This window comes from Neovison vison, chromosome 5, assembly GCF_020171115.1.
Source record: "Neovison vison isolate M4711 chromosome 5, ASM_NN_V1, whole genome shotgun sequence".
NCBI classification, from domain to species: Eukaryota; Metazoa; Chordata; class Mammalia; order Carnivora; family Mustelidae; genus Neogale; species Neogale vison.
Genome location: NC_058095.1, coordinates 97,617,419 through 97,640,671, shown reverse-complemented (window position 1 = coordinate 97,640,671; position 23,253 = coordinate 97,617,419). Strand labels below are relative to the sequence as shown.

Here is a 23,253-nt window from a genome sequence, read left to right as displayed (position 1 = left end):
CACTTTTCTGAGAGGTGAGATGGAGTTTTCACCACAGAGCCCTCCTTCACACCAGCCGGGAGCATAGCAGAGTTCTGAGAGAGAAGCTTGTCCTCTTATCTCAACCTGTTGGTGAGTTGTTACAAGTCTTACTTGTTCCCTGGGAAGCTAACAGAAAAATAATTCTTTCTATTTTTAATGAATGAGAGGCCCCTCCCAACAAAAGCATGAAAACTACAGATTGGCTAGAGCCCGTTTTTTATAACCCTTTCCTTCCCCCAAGCCTTGGCCGGGACCTCACAATGAGGTGCTTTGTGAGCCTCAAGCCAAGGTTGACTTGGCACCTCTGTCTCAGAGAGCATGTGCAGACTGTGTGTGACAGCTCCCAGGGAAGCCACTTCCCACATGTGCTCCCCTGGTCCTCTCATTGGTGTTCGGGAGCAGGAGGTTGGTTCCTCCCAGTGAGCTGGGTGCTATAACAGATTAGACTTCTGTGCAAGAAAATAAACCCTGCACATTGGATGTACTGCTTTAGACTCAAAGACCTCTTGGGACCTGACGTTGTAAGGTAAGCAGCGCTCTGTCACATTTCTTGAACTTTGAAACTGTGAATGTAATTTGAGGATGTTCCTTGAAACTCTTTGTTGTTTAATGTGAAACTTTAACATGCCGCTTTCCTGCTGCCTTTAAGAGTAACAGCTCACTGTCAAACACGCGCGTGCGTGCACACACACACGCACACACACACACAAGCCACAAGCCACAGCTTAAAAAAAGAAAAAAATTCTTCCATAATGAAATAATCATGTCGATTTGTTTTACTTTTCAACTTGTATGGAAGTGTCCAGGATGGGCTGGGTTTTCTCTCTGTTTTCAGAATAATCAGTGTCTTTTAAAACAGGATCAAATTATCTTTGCGACTTGAAAATGGATGTGTACGCAGGATTAATTCTGTAGAGAGAAAAGCCCGGTGGAATTGCAACCAAATGTCAGTCCAGGTCTGTGGGTCTTTATCCCAGGTGTGGCAGGGTGCTTGCTAAGGCCCAGGAGGGGATTAGAGAAACCCGTTGCCACCATTGTGTTGGTGCTGCTCTGCAAGACCTGGGAAATCTGCTGGGGACAGGTGTTGCTGTGCACACACCAGGTCCTTGTGAATGTGGCCAGCCTAAATCGGGAATTTGGAAGTTTAGTACAGTGCAGACTAGGAACTAGTGGTTTGTCAGACATAAAATGATGCAGAGCAAGTTCAACATGTAAGGCAGTTATGTGTCTCATGTTCATGAAATCCAATCTTTTTGTGGAAATTTACAAGAACTTTTAATGTTTTTGCTCAAGTTTGACCAGATTCCAAGGCTTTGCCTATAGTTCTGTAAATAATCTATTTCTAAGAGGGCATCACTGTAAAAGATCTTTCTGTTGTAGGGAGAAATGATGCTAACTAAATCTTCTTTCTGTGTTCTGGAGACCATTCAGGAGAATACCTCCCCTGTATTCACACTGCTTCTTTTAAATCTTTGTCCAGAGGTTTCTCCTACTTTCCTACTTTGCCTTTATCTCTTCCTTGGGGATTAAGTTCCTGTGGGCATCTTAAACTTAACCTGAAATCCCCAAGTCCCTTCTGGTGCCCTTCTCACAGTCAGCATCAACGTGCTTCCACACAAAGCATTCAGAGTTTTGCTTATAGTTGTTTTTCTCACTCTGGATAGTGGTTTACCTTGATCTATCAGCCCCCAAGTCATAGTCCTGTGACACAGGTTGCCTCCAGTTTATAGGCTGAGAAGGTGAGGCCCAGAGGGGCTAGGACACCCCACCTAAAGTGTGAAGGAGCAGTAGTGGATGGGGGGGTGCTGGCCTGGATGTCATCTCCCCTCCCCCAGGCTTTCTCCTTTCCAGGACTAAGCCACCTCACCTGGGTCCAGGTATTTCCATGCGTCTACCCTTTGAACCGCATTACTGATTAGCTGCACACAGATGAGGCGAGGTACTCATTCACTCCAAGGACCAAAATGTGGAAGCTACCTTTGGTCTGGGGAGAAGAAAATTTCCCCACCACGCACACAGTGTGGGGGTCTCTGGAACCAAGAGTGGCCATCTGAGGAGTTTTTTTCTCCTCTTGTTGCTCCATTTCTTGCTAGTCTCGGCACACATTTTTAAGACAGCTCAAGCAAAAAAAAAAAAAAAAAAAGGTGAAGATTCCTAAAGAAATGAGGCTGGGGTTGTTTACTTACTGCAGCCAGGACACCCAGGATGCTAGTCTCAGAAGGATAAGCAGTGGGCTTGGATTATCATTCCAGTGTGCCATTGCCTCACAGAAAGAGATATTTTTAACTCCAAGCCATCTCTACACATCTGCAATCCAAGTACCCCAAACATAAGAATAAATATTTAGGCAGTGTGTTAGCTTCATTAACCGGACCCTACCTCAGAGCTGGAATTCTTTTTCTTTTTCTAATAAAATTTAAAAGAACAAAAAAGAAGGTGGCAGGGGGGGCGGGGGGAATGGACGGAAACAGGTAAAATGTATTGCCTCTGGCAGTTCAGGAAAAGAGGACCTAACCAGAGACCAGAAAAAAATTTTTTTTTTCAAGATTTCGCTCTTTCTTTTATCCAAGATGACATCTCTCCATTGAAAGATTCACTCAGGTTCTTGTGTTTTTCATCTTTGACGGTGCTGGGTCTTTTCCTCACAGTTGTGCTCAGATCGAAATGCTTACATGGCAGTTCCCAAAAGGTAGACAAAGGCACTAGAAATATAGGAGCTAGGAATAAGAATTCTCTATCATTCTAACAACCAAGCCCTGAGAAAATCTCCACCATTCTAGAACGCACATTTTAGTCTCATTGGTCTCTAGAGCTAATAGTTTCCTTTATTTTTGTTATTCTTACTTTTCATTCTTTACTGAATGAAGGAGGAGGAAATTAGCTGTGAAGATTTCACAACCCATCTGAAACACATTCCTTCAGTCATTCTGTAGGTTTTCACTGAGATTCCACAGGCACAGAAGTCTATTGAACAAACACTGAGAAACATGTGTTTATTTTGTTTTCAACAAACACTAGGAAGGCTAAGACAACCACCTAAAATTTAATGATCCTGACTGGATCTTTTTACACAGAAGATAGAAAATAATTTAAATATTTTGTTTTATGTAATACGGTACATTACACAAAATCATATAAAGTGCAAACTATCACCTATTTCCTGAAGCAGCACTTAGAAGGCTCAAGAAGAGTTAGCGAGCAACTCACAGGAGCTTTTGGTGACTCCGGTATACCTTCCCTCGCAGACAGCCCTAAGTATAGACCAAGAGGGAAGAGCAGGGCCAAGCAGCAATTACAGCCCCTGGAACACACTGATTTTTAAAATAATAGTAATAACGGTAAGATGGGTCAAGAGAAAATAATATGAGAAAACTAGGGACTGGGAGAATATGAAATGTATGTCATATTCTTGAATTCATTCTGTAGGGACACGGGAGGGTGAGGAAATTGAGCAATTTCCTTGAGAATAGGTCAGTGTCAAGTACTCGGAACAGGGGTGCTCGGACAGCCTTCGAGCTGCGTTTATCAACATATATTTCTGAGTAGGAGGTTATTCCTGATTGGTGTCTTCAGACAGTTTCAAAAAGAACTTACACCTACTGCTAAACTTTCCCAAGCTGGCAAGATTCTAAAATGGATTTTTTTTTTAAGATTTTATTTATTTATTTGACAGAGAGAGATCACAGGTAGGCAGAGAGGCAGGTAGAGAGAGAGGAGGGGAAGCAGGCTCCCTGCTGAGCAGAGAGCCCGATGCAGGGCTTGATCCCAGGACCCAGGGATCATGACCTGAGCTGAAGGCAAAGGTTTAACCCACTGAGCCACCCAGGCGCCCCTCTAAAATGGATGATTAAAGGAAGGGTTTGGATCCAGGGATCCACTGGATCCCTGGAAACCAGGGTAGATTCTCTTAAAGGGAAATCATCTGGATAGTCGCATTTTTTTCCCCCTAATGTATTACTGGCTTGATAGACGGTAGCATGTATACCTTGGTCAAAAGCAAATTGGCCAACACAACAAATCAGTTAAAAATTAGTATCTTCCATCATTTTACATTCAAGTATGAGTGATAAAGCATGGGACGGCTTTTTAGCACTTTTAGTATCTTTAAACACTTTTTACAGTTTCCAGAATTCATCTTCAAACACTGTGTTTACACAGTGAAAAGTTTTACACTGTGAAAAGTTTTAACAGTTAAGGAATTGCTTAGGGAAAAAGAATCCAACAAAAGGAGCTAAATACTTGAAATGACTAGAGTGATGGAACATTTTGCTACAGTTGTGATTTATGTATTATTTTAGACTTTTTAAGCAACATATACTTATTATGGAAAATTATAATGCAAACCAGAACAAATTTTTAAAGATGATCCCACTTAATAGTGTCAATCAATGACTGCACATTAATGTATGACGGCCTTCCCTATGCATTTCCTATGACTACATATGATATTTTACCTACCATAAGGTATTTGGAACTTAGCATATTTTTAAAAAATCCATCAGTTTTTGGACACTTGCATTCTTCTAATTAATTGCTACAATATATTGTTTCAGTTAGTCTGCATTATAAGCAATGCTTGATAGGAACAACTGGATGGAAATGAATCAGAAATTTTAAAAAGTCAAACTATTGAGAAAAAAACCAAAATATTGACAAAAATGTATAAAGTACAAAATGGATCACAACTCCATCTAATGGTACACAAAAATGACCAACTTTGAAACCACACTGATTGGCATTATTCTTCTTTATCTAGATCATTGTTTTGAGAAAATTGTCTCTTGACCAAATTGCTTTTTGTCAAATTGCTTTTAGCGAAATTAAATCTGGCCAAATTAGAAGGAAACAATAGTTCAAGGAAATGCAACAGACAAAATGCTCATGAACTTCTGTGGGGCATTGTGTAATTTCTTCATGATATAATTGGAGACAAGATTAAGAAATATGAGCTGAGTTAATGCAATTAAGCAGATTATTAACTGGTTGAATAAACGTGCTTATAGGGTGCTTCTTAGCAACTGGTGGGGGAGTGTCTGATGGTTTATAAAACACTCTGTTCTTAGTCCTATCCTAATAAATACTTTTGTCAGTGTTTTGGATAAATGTATGTTAAACAGGTTTCTGGATATAAAGCCAAAAGGTATTAATACATTAGTGTGTTGACATCATCGAAATCCAAACAAACAACCTTAATAGGTTGGAATAATGATCTAAATTTCCCTAGACTATTTAACAGGGGTAAGTATAAGATTATTTACTTTGACATAAAGGTAAATGCTAAAGTACCCTTTGGAAGAACCTGTACTTATAAAATAAGACTTTAGGATTTTGGTTGATGGTAAATTTCATGTGGTATAGACAAAGAAGTTGATATGATTTTTGGTGACATTTTTAGAAGCATAGGGGAGGAGTGCAAGTGGAAAATGCTATGCCAGACCCTAGCTCTAGTACAAGCTATTCATCATTGTTTCGTCCCTGGTATGACTTCGGTTGCTTCTGAGTACACATCTCATCCTTGAGCTACCCTCAAACCCTGGAGTCCAAATGATGGGTCAATCCAGATGATGACCTCAAGATTTCCACTCCAAAAGATCTATTTATTTCAATGTTACTGAGGCATCTGTGAGTGAATATGGAGAGGAGGGTAGTACTTAACCTAGCAGGACATATCTTCGAGTCTCTATAAGATTGAGAATAATGATTAGATTTTTTAAAGATTTTATTTCTTTATTTGATAGAGAGAGATCACAAGTAGACAGAGCATCAGGCAGAGAGAAGGGAGGAAGCAGGCTCCCTGCTGAGCAGAGAGCCTGATGCGAGGCTTGATCCTAGGACCCTGAGATCATGACCTGAGCCGAAGGCAAAGGCTTAACCCACGGAGCCATCCAGGTGCCCCAATGATTAGATTTTTTAACAAAGTGTGGTTGAACAGTTAGGACCCTGGAGGGACAAAATCATAAAAGAGAATATTCTTCATAACATGACAGTTAATGAGCGTTAAAATTCTGGCTGGAGTGGAGTAAGCTGAGGAATTCTAGAAGTACTGTGTGAGGTTCAGGAGATGATGTGTAACACCCAGCTAAAGCCAGGCATGAGAGGCTTGATGAAGTATGAGTGCACTCTGAAATGATTTAAAGACTCGGGAGAAAATGGAAACCATCCATGATCTGGTCTCTTCCTCCTGTCCCACTCCTAGGACTAGGTTTATCTACTTGGGAGAGGTTTCTGTATTCCTTTTGATTTGTTTCTACAAGAGTTGCTTTCTTAAGCCTGTGCTCTTTTCACCCATCTGCACCAGCTGATTATTGGCTTGAGGCTCTCTTTAGTTCTTGTCTGCAAGTGATCCTCAGCAGGCTGTGATTTCCATTGTTCTTAAATCAGTGTCACTGGAAGGAAGGCAATACCGAGTGTGGTTTCAAGCAGAGGCTTAGGGTTAGATCCAGACCCCGTCACTTGCCAGCTTTGAGAAATGCCCTTAAGTTTTCTCAGTCTATTTCTTCATGGGTAAAAATAAAATCATAATAGTATGAACACGTTAGGGTTGTCATGAGAATTAAATAAACTCATGCATGGTAAACCACTTAGCATAGTGACTGGAAAATTCAATTAAATTTTAAATTGTTATTGTTGCTGCTTTTAACTATCCTTGATACCAAACCAACCTTGTATACCCTCTGGGGATGACCAAATACTGATGCAAAGTAGCACATTGGTTTGGGGGGCCAGAAACAACTATAAGAACCAGCCAGCTATTACCGTAATAAAAGGTAGGACCCAGACAGCTTCAGCCAATAAGGTATTTGGAAAGAAGAAGGACTAACAATGAGCATACTTTCCACTCACCTCATCACTCACAGTCCCTGGGATATTCTCTACAGTCTCCAACTGGAACATATCATCATAAGCCCAGAACAAACCTCTTTCATATAAGAAGACCTAATCCTATTCATGGGAGGTTATATTACTAATACTTCATAGAGAGAAAATTTTTTTCTGAAATTTTAAGAGCCTAGAATACTAAGCCCTCCTGTACCTTGCAATCCCACTTGAACTATTATTAATCCATAGCCAATCTTGTTCTATCTGTATACACCCATGGTGCCCACCTCAGATATTCTTGTGACATGAATCCAAGACATCATCATTTCATCTATAAATATTTCAGTTTGTGCAGACTTAGTTTTAACATTTTACTCCCCCCACCCAGGGGACATTTTTGATGGATATTTGAAACAATTAAGTCCAAAGTATTTCAGAGCAGTCATTATTCAGCATCCATTAAAAAGGATAATTTTTTAATGGATTACATGAAAAACTTTTTTCATGTAATGAAGAGTTATTTTCATGTAATGAAGAGTGAAAAGTTATCAAGCTCTTTCCACATTTTTGCATATCAGAAATTGGGATGAATTTTCCAGTTGATAGCAACTTGAGTTTAATCGAGTGATTTTTCTTTCTTCGTATAAAATCTCATGGTCTGTCTCAGAGAATGATGTCTTAGAAATGAAGAAATGCAACAGGTGGGAAGATATATGGGCACACACACACACACAGCCCTCTAAAACTACATGTTTAACTACCTACTTACCCAGTTTCCTGTACATATCTATATAAATAAGAAAATGAAAATAAATTAAGTTAATTCCATAAGTTCTGAGAGGGCAAGGTATTTCTGAATATGTAAGGCTACAACCTGGAAAGTGTGGAAAAGAGAGAAAAACCACAGAGTTTTATCCCAGCAGGTGTAGAAGCATGCCTAAAACAGAGTACAAAGCTTGAAATTCTCAAGATGAACTTGTGTCTCCTTTAATAGTTCCATGGTGAAAATCTTCCTTTCTTTATCAACAATTTTGTCCTCACTCATCATTTCAGCTTTGAGTAGTTTGGGGCGATATTCAGAAGGCAGTTTCTAATTACAATTTAATTTGTAACAAAAGCTTCAGTTACAATTAGTAGAAAACATATTTTGTCTTGAAAAATATTGAACAACTGAATAGAAACTCCTATACTTAGGTGATGAGCAAACACAATACGAATTTATGCCATCATTTTATTTCAGAGTTTTCCAAGTGGAGGTCACAGGAATGGCATGGTGTCGTGAGCATGACAAGAGAAGCAGAGGGGGACGTGTGGTGGTCCCAAGGAGCTGGGAAGACACATGATGTAGATGTGTAACAGCCAGTGTATTTACGTGGCTGCTCTGTTTCTGTATGAGCTAGTTTGACAAGCAAATACATCTTCTGAACTTTTTTAAAAAATATTTTATTTATTTATTTGACAGACAGAGATCACAAGTAGTCAGAGAGGCAGGCAGAGAGAGAGGAGGAAGCAGGCTCCCCGCTGAGCAGAGAGCCCGATGCAGGGCTCGATCCCAGGACCCTGGGATCATGACCTGAGCTGAAGGCAGAAGCTTTAACCCACTGAGCCACCCAGACGCCCCTCTTCTGAACATTTTTAAAGCTGGTCTAATCCACTACTTTGTCTCTACAAGGTTCATTTTAAAAGTTGGATGCGATAAGGGACTACAAGATCTAGGACTAGCTGTGTGACTTTGGACAGTCGGCTGAGGATTCTCTGAACCTCGGATGAAAAAAATAGACCAAAAAATGTACTCATTACATCAGAGTATAACCTTCATGAGGGCAGGTACTTTTGACTCTTTTGTTCAGTGCTGTATTTCTAATACTTAGAGCAGTGGCTGGCACATAGTAGGTGCTCAATTGATGCTAAATGGATAGATGAATCTTAGTTCCCAAATTCTGGGACAAAGGCTTTAGGAGAGAGAATTTATTTCCAGTCATTGCAACTGGTCCAAGAATGTTACCTGAACACTGTGTAAACTGAATAGATAATGTTTCCCATATATATGATTTACCACTTTTCAAACATACGGAAATTCTTTTGTGTTTCATACAAATTTTAAACCATAGAACTAATATTATGTGAAATTCTTTGATAATATAAGCAAACATTACATAGCACTTAGTTTAACACATACGCTAGGCACTTCAGTGTTCACAATATCCTGTGAATCTTGTACTTTATCCCTGTTTTGTATATGAGGTCACTGAGGTAGAGAGGTGAAGTGATGGAAATTCAAGCAACCTGGATACAGATGCCTTGCTCTTAACCACACTGATCTATTAATATTGCCAACGCTCTTTCTAGCTCAGTACAGTAATTCCTCCACTAACATGATGTCTAAGATCATGTCCAGCCCATAAATGGTGTGATTCTATATAGTAATTCCCAATCCACACATTAGTAACATTAAAACAACAGTGCCAAGTGCATTCCAAGAAGCACTAGCCATTTCTCCTAAAATTCATGGAGGAGATGTATAAATTTTCCTTCATTTAGAGATTAGGAAGGATTTCCTCCATTTAAAGATTAAGAAACTGTGGCATGTCATTCCAAGAAATTCTGCCAAAAATCCTAGGGTCAAAGGAATGGTTAGACTTTATCACATGGCTTAGTCTCATTTTAGCAATAACTTCTCTTCCTTTGGGGGCAAGTCAGGTTATTTTATGCCTTGGTTTATTCCAGGTCCCCACAGTCAAGGGCAGAATATACTGACATGTTTAGCTCAATGGCTTGTACTGAACCAGGAAAGTGACGTTGACTTATGACCTCCCCCCTTGGGACCCTCATTAACCATAAGTTATGACACTCTAGAGAACCCTGGAGAGAGTCAAAGCATGGAATTCATTTTATTTTTAGTCTAATGGTTCCCTCTTCTCTCATTTCAGATCAGTCCTTTCTCAATGGCTTCCTCTGAAAGCCAGCAAGCTTCTAGTTGGTTAAACATTACTTAGCCTCATTATTGAAAGAGAAATAGGAGAGCTAAAATAAAGAAGCACTTTCTTCTGTAAGAGAAAAAATATTCAAAGTAGTAATTGCTCCATTGTCTGAAATGTTCTATTAGGCATTGTCTTTCCATCAAAATTAACCAGTACAAAGAAACTGGCAGGAGAAGGGAGCTGGTAGAAAAAATATTGTTTTCATTTAGCTTCTGGTTAAAAGATAATTTGAATGTGCTTATTACTTACTTAGAGGTAGATAAGTAACCATTAATTCTTGGCCATCCAAAGATTAAGTATCTGTGTATTGGTTTCCTTTTTTTTTTTTGTCCTTAACTTTATAGCCTCCTGAATGTTTTGTAGTAGTAGACCAGACGTTCTTGACTTTTTTTTTCTTCTTTCTTTTTGGATCACACTCTCCTTGAAAAATGCCACAGGGTTGCTACTTGGAAGATTTTCATAAATTGCTTAGAATGTCCAGGGGTTCAGGTATTCTCTTGTTTTAAACCCCGTCCAAAAGGAGTAGTAGGTAAAACACAATCAAACACTGACTTTAAAAAGAAACAGGAATTTGCTTCTAAGAAGCCTGGTTTGTGTTGTGGGATGATTCACTGACTGGTGCTTGGCCCTGAAATGTTGGCCAATAACAAGGACCCCTCTTGCCCTACTTTATTCTCATCATTCAGACATTCACAACATAGATTATCAACAGTCCTTCGCATAATATCATGTTATCTTTTTGGTCAAGAGGAGTAAGATGACTTTAAATGTGGTATTGGAGGTTCAAAATGGACAACAGACTTGCTCCAAACAGCAGCAAGAATAAGAAAATGCCAGCACTGAAACCAGATCTGTCAGATTTCTTTGAGGCAAGAGACAACATTGTTAAGCCCAACAGAGGCAGCAAGCTGGGAATGCCTTAAAGGAAATTTTCATCTAGTGCAAAATCAACACAGTTCCATAAGTCTCAGAAGGAAACCTCAACTGAAATGTGCTATTTATATGGAACCCTTGATGTTTTGTTCTTTCTTACCATGACACCAAAAACTAAACTATTGTAAAAACTCATTGAATGGATCTGCTACTAAATCCTTACTTAGTGTTGTGTTATGCATGGCCATGGGCCACAAAGAAGAAACAGGTAGAATGCAAAAAAGCCTCCGTGGGCAGTTTCACTTGATGGAAAGGGCAGTGGGTTAGAAGTACAGCATTGAACAATTAGTTCCTCCTCAGCACTTTTTTTCTCAGGTCCTGAGTGGAAAGGGCTTGTGATTTCTTAGGTCAAAGAATTCTTATGTTTTATCTCTGAATAGGGACTGGGACAGCCACCACTGTTTGAACAACCCAGGTCCCATTCTTCCTGTAGAGGCAATACTTGGACACTTCCCTTCCTGTTAGAAGCTGTCCAGCTCCCATTAGAGGAGCAAGGTCAGACTTTATCATGGCGGAAGAACAGTTGCTGCAGCATGAGGCTTAGGCAAGTACAACAGAAGCTGATGATCTCATTCAAGGTAATTTAGAATCATGGGCCTCTCATTTCCCATTTGGTGAAATCTGAGAGATCCCATCTGCCTTCCTCCTTCCTGCTCCTTCCACCCTCTTCCTTTCCCACTTCTCTCTCTCTCTCTGTGTCTCTCTCTTCCTGTTCAGAAATTATGGGCAGGGAAATTTATCTATAGATAGTTAGGATCTACTGGACTTCCTCTCTTTACTGTGAGAGGTTAGATCTTATCGAAGACTGGAATTTTACCACCTTGTGATAGATTAGTTTCATTTAAAGATTCAGGAGGTGCTCTAAAGGTTAAGAGATGGCCCACGGCTACAGAGTCAGCTTAGGGGCTGAAAGGGATTCCTAGTATCGCCTTTCTTCGATTTCACCAAATCGCCTCCTTAGATACTGCTATTGGGAAGAGGGGCCGAGCTGAAGGCTGATATGGAGTGTGGAAATAAATGACGACCACCCAAATGAGAACAAATGGAGGTAATTTATTTGGCATTTACTATAACAGGAGAGTTAGCCACCATCACGAGCCCTTGGCAGAAATTCAAAGGCAGACAGGGGAGTGGGAAAGCTTTCTAGGGGAAAAAAGAGAAGTCTCGGGGTGTGACCCACTGGAGGTTTTTGGCATGCAGAAGCTGGAGGAGGGCTATCTAGAAGTGGGGTTTCCTATATGAGTGCTTTGAGGAGCATTTTTGACTGATTGGTCCTGAGTTGGAAACAAGGATTAAAAATAGGGAAGCTGACAGTCATTGGCTAAGTCCCGAGTGCTCTGGGCCATTGCCGTGGTGGCTGTGATTGGCTTCCTGGGCTGGTTGGAACAGAGGTGGTGTGTCAGACCTCTGTCATCACATACAGCCTGGCCATTGTCCCCTTGTGTATTCTGTCTCTCAGGAGGGATTGCTAAGAAATGCAGCCCTCCTCCAGTCTCTCAGAGGAGACATGTTAGTGGCATATCTGAGGCTTCCTTTTCCTGTATCCTCTGTGTTCCGTCTGTTACAGTTCTTTTCTTGAGCAATCTCTCTGACATTCCCACCTTTCCTTCTACCAAGGCCTTGTCCAGACACATCACGTCCTTTTGGAAACTGCCAAAACTCTGACCCAGCTTGATTCCTATCTCCACTTACCTGATGCTTAAGTCCATCCAGCAAACTGGCTACTCTTAGGTTAATGTCCCCTGGCCAGCTGCTTTTTGTGTCAGTGAGGCCCAAAGCAAATGAAATAACACCTAACATAGCTCTGTCCTCATCAGTCCAGGTCAAATTTGTGAAGCTTTCGGCCTGACTTTCTAAGTCCCTTCATGGTCTGGCTCACATGGCCAACTCCACTCTATTTCCCCCGTCCCTTAAGACCGTGACCTCCCTTGCTCTCCAGCCTTATGAACAAGAACCTATGCAAAGAAAGAGCCTGGAAAAGGTTCCCAGTGCGTTAGGAGTTTGGTCCTCAGTTAAGTCACGTGGTTTTATTATGTTCATGGCCACAGACTAACCTCCACTGGCAGTCACCCCAGAGAAATATGTCCTAAGGTGAATCCCAATTCATCTTTTAGATTTTTAAAGCATTTTATGATTTAGAAGGCATTTTTTTCACACTTACCCCTTCAAGTTATCATAACAAAACTAGGAGGAAATTTAATGCGATATTGCCCCCGTTTTATAGGTGAGAAAATTCGTGGTTTCTTAAGTGGTTTACCCCAACTTACACAGATAGTAGGTGTGTAGAATAAATAAGTAAACAATATTTTCATAGTCTCTATTTCTAGAACTGTGCTCTGGGAATTCAGCTGACCACTTGTATATATATTTTTTCTGATAGCTATAGAACTTTTGGGCAATATAGAAAAAGGTAAAAATGAAAGGAAAAAAAACACGTATAATTGTACTCTCCTAAGGATAACCACTGTTAACATTTCGTATGTTTTTGGGGGGTTCTTTTTTTTTTTACTATTTTGAAATAATTGATCCCAAAGTCCATATAATTTGCATGGCTTTTTGTTATTTAAATAGTTGACTAAGGCATTTCCCCATTTTTAAAAATTCATAGTAAAAAATTCATGACAAATATTTGATGCATAATATTTCCTCTTTTGCACATACAAAATGTAATAAGCTATCTCCAAGCGGCTAAACATTTACTTAGTTTATAGCATTTGTATTTTTTTAAATGCTGCTTCAATTTTTTGTTCATACTGCATCTTGGATCCTTTACCAAGAATAGTTCTAAGATTTCTATCATTGAAAGCAATATTATTTGATATTAGAATGTTATTTTCTAGAAAAGCTGCTTTAATTCAAACTACTGTCAACAGCGGAAGGTAATAAACGCCTCATCTCACTCTGACTGACCCTGAATTTGATATGTTCTCAAAACCTTGCTAACGTTATGGAGAAAACAGTGTCTCATTTTAACTTGTTTTATTATTGTTTGCTGCTATTGAAACCAATTTTTTCTCATACATTCCTCAGCTTTTTATATTTCCTCTTTGGGAAAGCTTTGTCTCCTTATCCATGATAGGATTGTGGCAGTTTTAAAATGAATGAATATGCACTTTAGAACTCATTTTTACCTCTTTATGATCTCTGCTGAGGCAGCTTTGAGGGAAATATAATAGAGCATGGCGTACCTCTTATTTCCACAGATATTGATTTGTTGTTTCCAAGAAAGCAGCTAAAAGCATAGGGACCATATCTGGTATAGGAGGTGAGGGTTTTCTCAATAAAACTGGGTTGGAAGGACCTCAAGAACAGTCATTCTATCCTCTTTTTTTTATCTCCTCAATAGAGACTTGACCCAATTCCAGGAAATACTGAGATACATTAACAAACACTTGGTTTATCAGCTTAGGAAAATGGAGAGGCATGTAAAGATCAAGCAAAGGCCCATGATTTGCCAGAGAGCAAGTCAGGATTATCCTGTACCCTTGACTAGTCACACACTAATTGGACTTCCAACCTCTTCTGGTCAGGTCTGTTTAGGAAGAGTATTAATGCTTTCAAACAGTATTTTGACAACATCTCTGGTAGTCTTTCAATTATAAAATTTTCAAAACAAAGCAAAATTTAACTTCATTTCATACATGCAGTAGACATCTACATATAATCAAGTTAACAAGTGTGATAACGTCAAACTGATGGGAATCTCTGGTAAATAGTTTTGCAGCCTGGGCAAGAAATAAATTAGTGATGATATATTTGTGAGCCTATATGTATATCAGAATATAATCAGATTTATTTTTCTTTCTAGAAGTTTATATTACTCTTCTATTCTCCTCTCATCCTCCTTTGCCCTTCCCTACACACATACATACACTCATAGTAGAGTCCCTTCCTACCCCCAAATTTTCAGGACTAACAAAATTCAGTCTATGTCAGAGCTTGCCTTACCTTCTTACTTCCTCTTCCCTTGACTGACTTTATGAACTGTGCTTTTCAGATCAATCACTTGAGAAGGTAGACTTTATCAGTATTTGTTTCCAAAAGAGAATCAGAAGTTGAGAGACAAACCCTCCGTATCTTTTTTCTTGTAACCCTGGCATTGCGTTTTGGTAGCCGATTTAGGTGACTCCAAATCACTAGGGTCAGACTCCATCACACTTATGGGCATTTGAACTTGCTTTCTGGATTCAAGAGCAGTTGGTTCTGTTTATTAGTTAATGACACTATGTGCTCTGGCTCGTTGAGTGGTCTTCCTTGCAGAAATCTAAAGAATAAGGTTATTAGATAAAATACAAGGCACCTAGTCAAATTTTAATTTCTGGTAAACATCAAATAAATTTGTAGTGCAAGTATGTCCCAAATATGGCATGGGACATACTTATAAAAAGTGATTTTTGTTGATGTGGAATTCAGTTTTAACTGGGCATATTTTTATTTGTTAAATTTTACTACCCTACCAAAGAAACAACACCATCAAAGAACTAACAGCACAAATCAAATACTTACTTAATGTCCTACCTTCCTACACACTGCCACAGCAGGGAGAATCACCAGCAAGTTTTACCATCAAAGAGAACAACTGCACATTGCAAGGGTCTAGGCTTCATCAGGACCAGCAAATGAAGGCAGAAACACAACAGGCAGGCAAAACCACAGGACTCTGATGTGGGGTTATTCTAATTACAGAGATTTTAACAATTACAGAGGTTTTCACTGTCAGAAATATCTTTTTAGACAGTGAAAAACTGTAAGAACTAGCACACATAATAGTGCTGTTTCAGAAAACAAAATCTTGCTTAATGTTATTGACATAAAGAAACATATTAATTTAACAAAGAAAAAAATGTACAAATATGAATCAGTTACAAGAAAAATCGTAATTCTACCTGGGCTGGAGCCTCGTTGGGAAAGACTTCATTGGGCACATACTGTCACTGACCCTGCCCCTCCTGCATACCTAGCCTCTACTCTCCTCCCACAAAGGTCCTCCGAGGACCTCTCAACTTTTCAAAAGCTCTGTTCAAACAGAGCATTGGCATCTCTGGAATTTAATGAAGATGGTTATCCAAGAACAGAATGTGAAATCATATCAGGTATGATTTAGACTTGTGAGTAATCAAGATTCAAATATTTTGTTTGGGCAATAGACATAGTTTCCCAGCTTATAGTATATGCAGTGTTTCAATTTTACCAGCAGTGGTATTGTTGGAGTGGGGTCAAGAGGTCAGGGGGACACTAAATCTGGGTTAGTTAGCCCAGAATGTCATTTTGCTAGACACACAACAGCTACATCTGATTCTTGAGAGATAAACTTTAAAAACTGATTTTCCTCCCAAATTTGGACCTACTGATTTTTTGCATGTCCAAGAAAAATAAGACTTTTAATCTGCCCTCCAATTGCATCTCAATGGGGATATTTTTGCCTTGGCATCTCTGGTGTCTTCAGCTGGTAAAAAAAAAAATCATTGGTGTGAAGAAGAAAAAGTATGTTGAGAAAAAGGCACTTCAGGCTAAGAGGCAGAAAACTGTCCCTAAATTAACAAGTGACTTAACTTTAATAATTTGGATTTCTCATGTGCCAGAAGGGGAAAGTACTGTCTATTCCATTTCCCCCAGCTTTGAATTGTAGACATAAGAGTACATTGAAGAGTTAAAAGCACTATAGAAACATAATAATCCTATTTGTACATGTTTGTTCATAGCAACATGACTCACAGTACCAAAAGGTGGAAACAGTTCAAATGTCCATCAACTGATGAATGGATACACAAAATGTGGTAGACATGCAACTAAGCATAACGTGGCCTTAGAAAGGGAAATCCTGACACATGCTACAACATAGATGAAACTTGAGGACTTTGTGTTAAGTAGGAGAAGCCACTTAACAAAAAGACAAACATTGTATGATTTCACTTTTGTAAGAGACCTAGAGTAGGCAAATTCATACAGACAAAAGGCAGAGCAGTGGTCTCTGGGCAGTGGGGAGGAGGGAATGAGAAGTTACTGTTGAGAAGGAACAAGTTTCAGTTTTGGAAGATGAAAAAGCTCTGTGGATGGCTGGTGGTCATGGTTCCACAGCAGTGTGAATGTATTTCATGTCACTGAACTGTATGCTGAAAAGTGGTCAGAATGGTAAATTTTAGGTTTTGTATATTTTACATATATATTTATATATATTTAAATATATATTTTTATATATTTGTCTATTTTATATGTATATTGTATTTTATGTATATATTTTTTACAGTGAAAAATACAGCAATTCTAAGTGATAGATTTGGGGAACCTAGGTGGCTCAATATGTTAAGCGTCTGACTTAGGCTGAGGTCATGATCTCAGGAATCTGGAATCAAGTTTCATGCCAGGGTCCCTGCTCCGTGGGAAGTCTGCTTCTCTCTCTCCCCCTCTCCCCTTCCCCCCAAATAAATAAATAAAATCTTAAAAAAAAAAAAGTGATAGTGAATTTACTGGCACAAGTAGTATAGCTAGGTTGGAGGAAAACTTCATATTGGGCTTGTGTAAAAGGATGGGCTCAGCTACTTACATCAAAATATTATGGTATGTTTGCATATATGAAGTGAAGAGGCAGGGTGACCCTTAGATAGTATGTCTAAAACTTTTTTTTTGGGGGGGAGTCTAAAACTTTGAAAACAAATTAAGGATTCTAAAGGAAATTTACATGCCCATGTTGTAAGAATAAGTTAAATAACTGCTTAATTTCCCCCAGGATATCCCCCCCCAAGCAAGTGAGGGGAATGTCTTGAATATCTGCATATTGTCTACATGTCGGACTTTAAATCTGCCATTTCAGAGCCTCTGCTCTGTTTTGATACCTTCCTGTGCTTCCAGTATTTTAACGAGTATTTTACTACTTACCTTTGTCCTTTTCCTGATAATACTATGAGGTGTGTGTTGACTTCTTCAACATCAAATACGCAATACCTGGCACTGGGCTGGGCACTTTATTTTTGGAATAAATGAACAAATGTGCAGGGGTGATGGAATCATACGTTAAGTATGTTTTTGAGCTAAATAGACCTTATAATTTCTATCACTCCTGAGCATGCACATGTCCTAACATGTTTACATCCAAGATCCTCAGTGGAGAGCTACAGAGTTCAGAGTGCTCTAGGGGAAGTTCTTGGGACTGTGGGATCAGTACAGGGTTGGTCGAGGCACACTTGCCTTCTCAGGTAAGCCACAGGGGTCTCTGGTCTAAAAGAACCAGGATTTAAAGTCCTGGTCATTGTCTTTTCATTGGAATCCCCTTGGGGGATTTACTGAGCAGCTGCTATTTCCAAGGACTATTTCTAACATGAAATATAGAACAGAGGAAAAACAGACTATATAAAACCAGAATTTAGATTCTGGTAAGGCAAGAGGGGAGACAGCCAGTAAACAAATACTTAGAATACATCGCCATCGTTGTGATGGAGAAAAGTAAAACAGGAAAGTGGGGGTAAAACAAATGCAGATAGAGTGCTGGGAGAAGAGCAAGTCAAAGCGGGAGTGTGGCTGACATGGACCAAGAGTGAACAGCTTCATTAACTTGCTTAACTTCTTCCAAGCTAAGAACCTCTGCTTCACGTGTTTCCCATTTTCAAGCACATTACTCCAAGTGTCCCATGGGGTCCACACCAGCATTTCCCTGGAGACTTCAAACCCCTGTTACCACTCAGCAGTCTGGGAACAAACCCAGGAACCTTCTTCTGGCTGATGCTATATGCCTGTGTTCCTATGGAAATTCACAAGCAATTTACATTTATTAATTCACTCATTTGCTTATTCATTAAAGTCTACTGTCTGCCCATCACTCTATAGAATTCTGAGGAATCAAAGATGAAAAAGCCCAAGCTCCTGCTGCCCAACGTGTTTTACTGTGCACACATGCATTTGCACACACACACACGCATACACACACACACACACACACACACGCACACACACACACCAGGGGAATGACTCCCACCACCTATGGAGATTAGGGTTGGAATGAGGTGGGAGTAGAGAGAATAAGGGTATCTTCATTTGAGAGGAAAACAGTGATTTGCAAAGTCTCCATTTATTATAGACTCACAGGTCACTAATTGTTCATAATATATTAGCCTCACATATTAAAACTGGTATGGGAGGGTAGCTCAGTGGGCTGAGCCTGTGCCTTTGGCTCAGGTCATGATCTCAGGGTCCTGGTCTCTGCTCAGCAGGGAGCCTGCTTCCCGCTCTCTCTGCCTGCTGCTCTGCCTACTTGTGACCTCTCTCTCTGTCAAAGAAATAGATAAAATCTTAAAAAAAAAAAAAAAAAACAAAAACAAAAAAAAAACCCCACCAAAAACCTGTATGGGAAAATGCCATCAATTCTTGCCAATAAATACATTTCTTTTCTGAAGGAACTATCCACTCTTGGGCCTCTTGATTTCAGTAGCATAATACTTAGCAAGAATTTTAGCTCATGCAATTCAAAAGGAAAGTTTATTATTATTGTTTATTTACTATAGAATAGCATTTAAATTCGAGTTAACCTCTTGCTAATAACTGCATCTGAATTTAGAGAGACATTAGGGATCAGGTCTTGCCCTGTTAAAGTCAATTATAGAAAGAAAGATTTCTATTATTATCTTGTTTTTCTAAAGCATTCAGAATTATAAAATTCCATGCAGTTATTTTGTGTATCCTCATTCTCAGCATTGCTCCAAGGGGCTAGAGACAGAGCAAGCAGTCCTTTTTACAAAGAGGGAAATGAGTCTTGCTCAAGTGAAGAGTGGCTTGTCAAGGACTGTAAGATGGTTATGGGTGATAGGTAGGACAAGAAACTCCAAAGTCTGCCTCTGGAGTAATATTCTTTGGATCAAAGCCTCCTTCCCTTCAGTAAGCCACAGAAGACTTAGCATATGCAAAATCCAGGCAGAAGTATTTCCAGAACTTTCACTTCTGACTAACCAAGTTAAAATCATGAATAACCTAATAGTTTTTGCACCACGGGCAGAATACTTCACAGAAATTTACCTGTTTTTATCTTCAGTAAATTATATTTTAACTTTCTACCTTACTCTATTGAATTTTTTGAGATATAATTCTCATACCATAAGATTCACCCTTTTAAAGTGCACAATTCTGTGATTTTAGAATATTTGCGACATTGTTAAATCATCATTGCTAATTCCAGAACATTTTCTTTACCCACCCCCCCAAAAAAACCTCATTCCCATTAGCGGACATCCTCCATTCTCCCCTTCTCTAGTCCTTGGCAACCCCTCAGCCACTCTTTGTGTCTATGGATTTCCCTATTCTGGCATTTCATATAAATGGAATCATACAATATGTAGGCTTTTGTGTCTAGCTTAACACAGCATGATGTCTTCAAGGTTCATCCATGTAGTAGTATTTATCAGCATTTCACTCCTTTTTAAGCACTGAATAATAATTCCATTGCATAAATATATCACATTTTCTTTATTAATTCATCAGCTAACGAGCATCTGGATAATTTCTGCTTTTTGACCATAATGAACATTCCTATACACATTTTTGCATGCACATATGATTTCATTTCTCCTGTTTGTACACTTAGGAGGAAATAATTGGGGTCATAAGATGACTCTGCCAACCTATTTTTCCAAAGCGGTTCTACCATTTTACCAACCCACCAGCAATGTATGTGAGTTCCAATTTCTCCACATCCTGGCCAACAGTTGTTACTGTTTGTCTTTTTTACTGTAGTCATCTCAGTGAATGGGGAGTGGTATCTTATAGGGAGAAGTTTTGACTTGTATTTCCCTAATGATTAATGAGGTTGAGCATCTTTTTTAATGTGCATGTTGTATATCTTCTTTAGAGAAATGCCTGTTCAAATACTTTGCCTATTTTGTTTTTTTAAAAGATTTTATGTATTTATTTGAGAGACAGAGAGAAGGCACAAGCAGGGGGGAAGAGCAGGCAGAGGGAGAAGCAGGCTCGCCCTGAACAAGGAGCCTGATACAGGACTCAATCCCAGGACCCTGAGCTGAAGGCAGACGCTTAACCAACTGAGCCACCCAGGCACCTTACTTTGCCCATTTTAAAATTGGGTTATCTGCCCTTTCATTGCTGAGTTTTACATGTTTTTTGTATATTCTGAATGCTAATCTTTTATTGGATATGTAATTTATAAATATTTCCCCCAATTTTGTGATTTATCTTTTCATTTTCTTGATAGTGCCCTTTGCAGCACAAAAGTTTTTTAATTTAGAGTAAGTCCAATTTATCTCTTTCTTGTTTTGCTGCCTGTGCTTCTGGTGTTACACCTAAGGATCCATTGCCTAATCCGCAGACACAATTTTTCCTCTTGTTTTTCCCCAAGAGTTTTATAATTGTTGCTCCTACATCTAGGTGTTTGACCCATTTTTGCATATGGTATAAGGTAGGTTCTAACTTCATTCTGTTGCATGTAGAAATCTAGTTGTCCCAGCACCATTTATTGAAAAGACTATTCTTTCCCCACTGAATAGTCTTGGTACCTTGGTTGAAAATCAGTTGACCATGGATGTAGGGGTTCATTTTTGGACTTAATTAAATTCTCAAAATCAATTGTTTTGATTACTGTAGGTTTGTAATAAGTCTTAAAATTAGTAAGTTTGAGTCCTATAAATTTGTTCTTCTTCCTCAAGACAGTTCTGGCTTATTCAGGGGCACTTGCATTTCCCTATGAATTTAAAAATCAGTCTGACAGTTTTTCTGTAGAACAGGCTACTTGGTTTTTGTTAGGAGTCTGTGGATTAATTTGAGGAGTCTTGCCATCTTAATGATATTAAGACTTCCAGTCCATGCATAAGAAATGTCTGTTGACTTCTTTAACTTCAGTGATGTTTTCTGTTTACCGTATACATGTCAGACACAATTTTTGTTGAATTTTATCCCTAAGTATTTTATTATTTTCGATGATATAAGTTAAAGATATAACTGGTACTATCATTAAAAAATAGCTACGATTACAACTAGATACCACATATTGGACCAATCGATTGTCTCATTAAACGCACCCTACAACTCTTGGAGATGGTATTATTATTTTCAATCTATACAAATGAAGAAGCCAGACCTCAAAGAAATGCAGTAGCTTGCCCCAAATCATCCTAATAAGTGGTTTTCTGGGTTTAGAATTCAGGTATAACTGACTCTAAATTGTATGCTACTAATGTAGAATTTTTTTGTGCCCCATTAAGTTGGCTTTGAAGACAAGAATAGTCTGGGAATCCATGTGTTTTTATATCCATGAACCATGAAAGTGTTATGAGTTTTACTTTCAGTACCCATACGAGAAGAAAATTGTTAAGAGAGTATGGTAAATGACTACATGATGACTTTTAATGACAATTAGTTGTTTAGAAATCTAGATATTATGGCTTATCATTGTCCATAATACATATGTGATTTCCTCACATAGGCAATTATTAAATTAATGCTTAAATTAGTCTTTACCCAAATATTAATTTGACACAAAAAATTAAGTTAAATTATTGAAATCCCACTCTCTCATTTTTATCTTGTATGAATCTTAACTATGTGGCACGGGAGTTGAGAAGGATTAATATCAACAGCAGAGCCCCAAATGCCCAAATATGGGACATACGGGTCAATTCAGGTCTAGAAATATTTAATGAAGGTTATTGATTTGATCTTTCATTGTTGTCTAACAAATACTTGATGACTTAAAACAATCATCACTTTATTATATCTCACAATTTTGTGGGTCAGGAATTTAAGCAGCACTCAGCTGGGCAATTATGTTGAACAAGTGACACTGAGTCACTTGTTTGTATCAGATGCTGGCTGATCTGTTCTGCAGGGTCCAAGATGGCTTTACCCACAGGCCTGATGTCTTGGTGGATGAAGTAAGTAGAAGGTGGGCTTAACAGGCCCCCCTTTCCATTCTCTGTCCACATACTTTTTTCAGCAGAGGACTTCTTAAGACTCAATTAGGAATCCAGAAAGGTGAAAGATGGGCTTGAAATAGACATTGAATGACTTCCAACATACTTTAGTGTCCAAAGTAGTCAGAGACTGGCCAAGATTGAAGAAAAAGAGAGCTGGAACCCACCTCTAAGGGAGATCAATGTCAAAGAATTAGTATGCATCTTAAACCTGTACCAGATGGATGTGAGGCTTTAGGGAAAGAGATTAGAAAGACACTGCTTCTTTACCAAAGGATCTCAAAGTTTAATGGCTGTTGTTAGGGTAATCATATCATATAACTTATTGTCTAAGCCAGGTACTTTTGAGAGTGAAAGGAGGTGCAAATAATTATTATATTTGAATTAGAGGCATGACATGGAACTATCCCCATGAAGACTGAAATGATAGTCATGCTAATTTTGGATACATCAAAAGTTAGTATATCGGGGCGCCTGGGTGGCTCAGTGGGTTGGGCCTCTGCCTTTGGCTCAGGTCATGATCCCAGGGTCTTGGATCGAGCCCCACATTGGGCTCTCTGCCCAGCAGGGAGCCTGCTTCTCCCTCTCTGTCT

The 23,253-nt window shown here is 39.0% G+C and overlaps 1 long non-coding RNA gene across 1 annotated transcript in view; it reads left to right on the top strand.

The window, feature by feature from the left end:
* The first annotated feature begins 372 nt into the window (after positions 1–372).
* LOC122907017 overlaps positions 373–23,253 on the top strand; it is a 137,157-nt gene continuing 114,276 nt past the window's right edge. The window contains exon 1 of the long non-coding RNA XR_006384666.1: positions 373–547. This is a non-coding gene — a long non-coding RNA (uncharacterized LOC122907017). The remainder of the gene's footprint in view (positions 548–23,253) is intronic.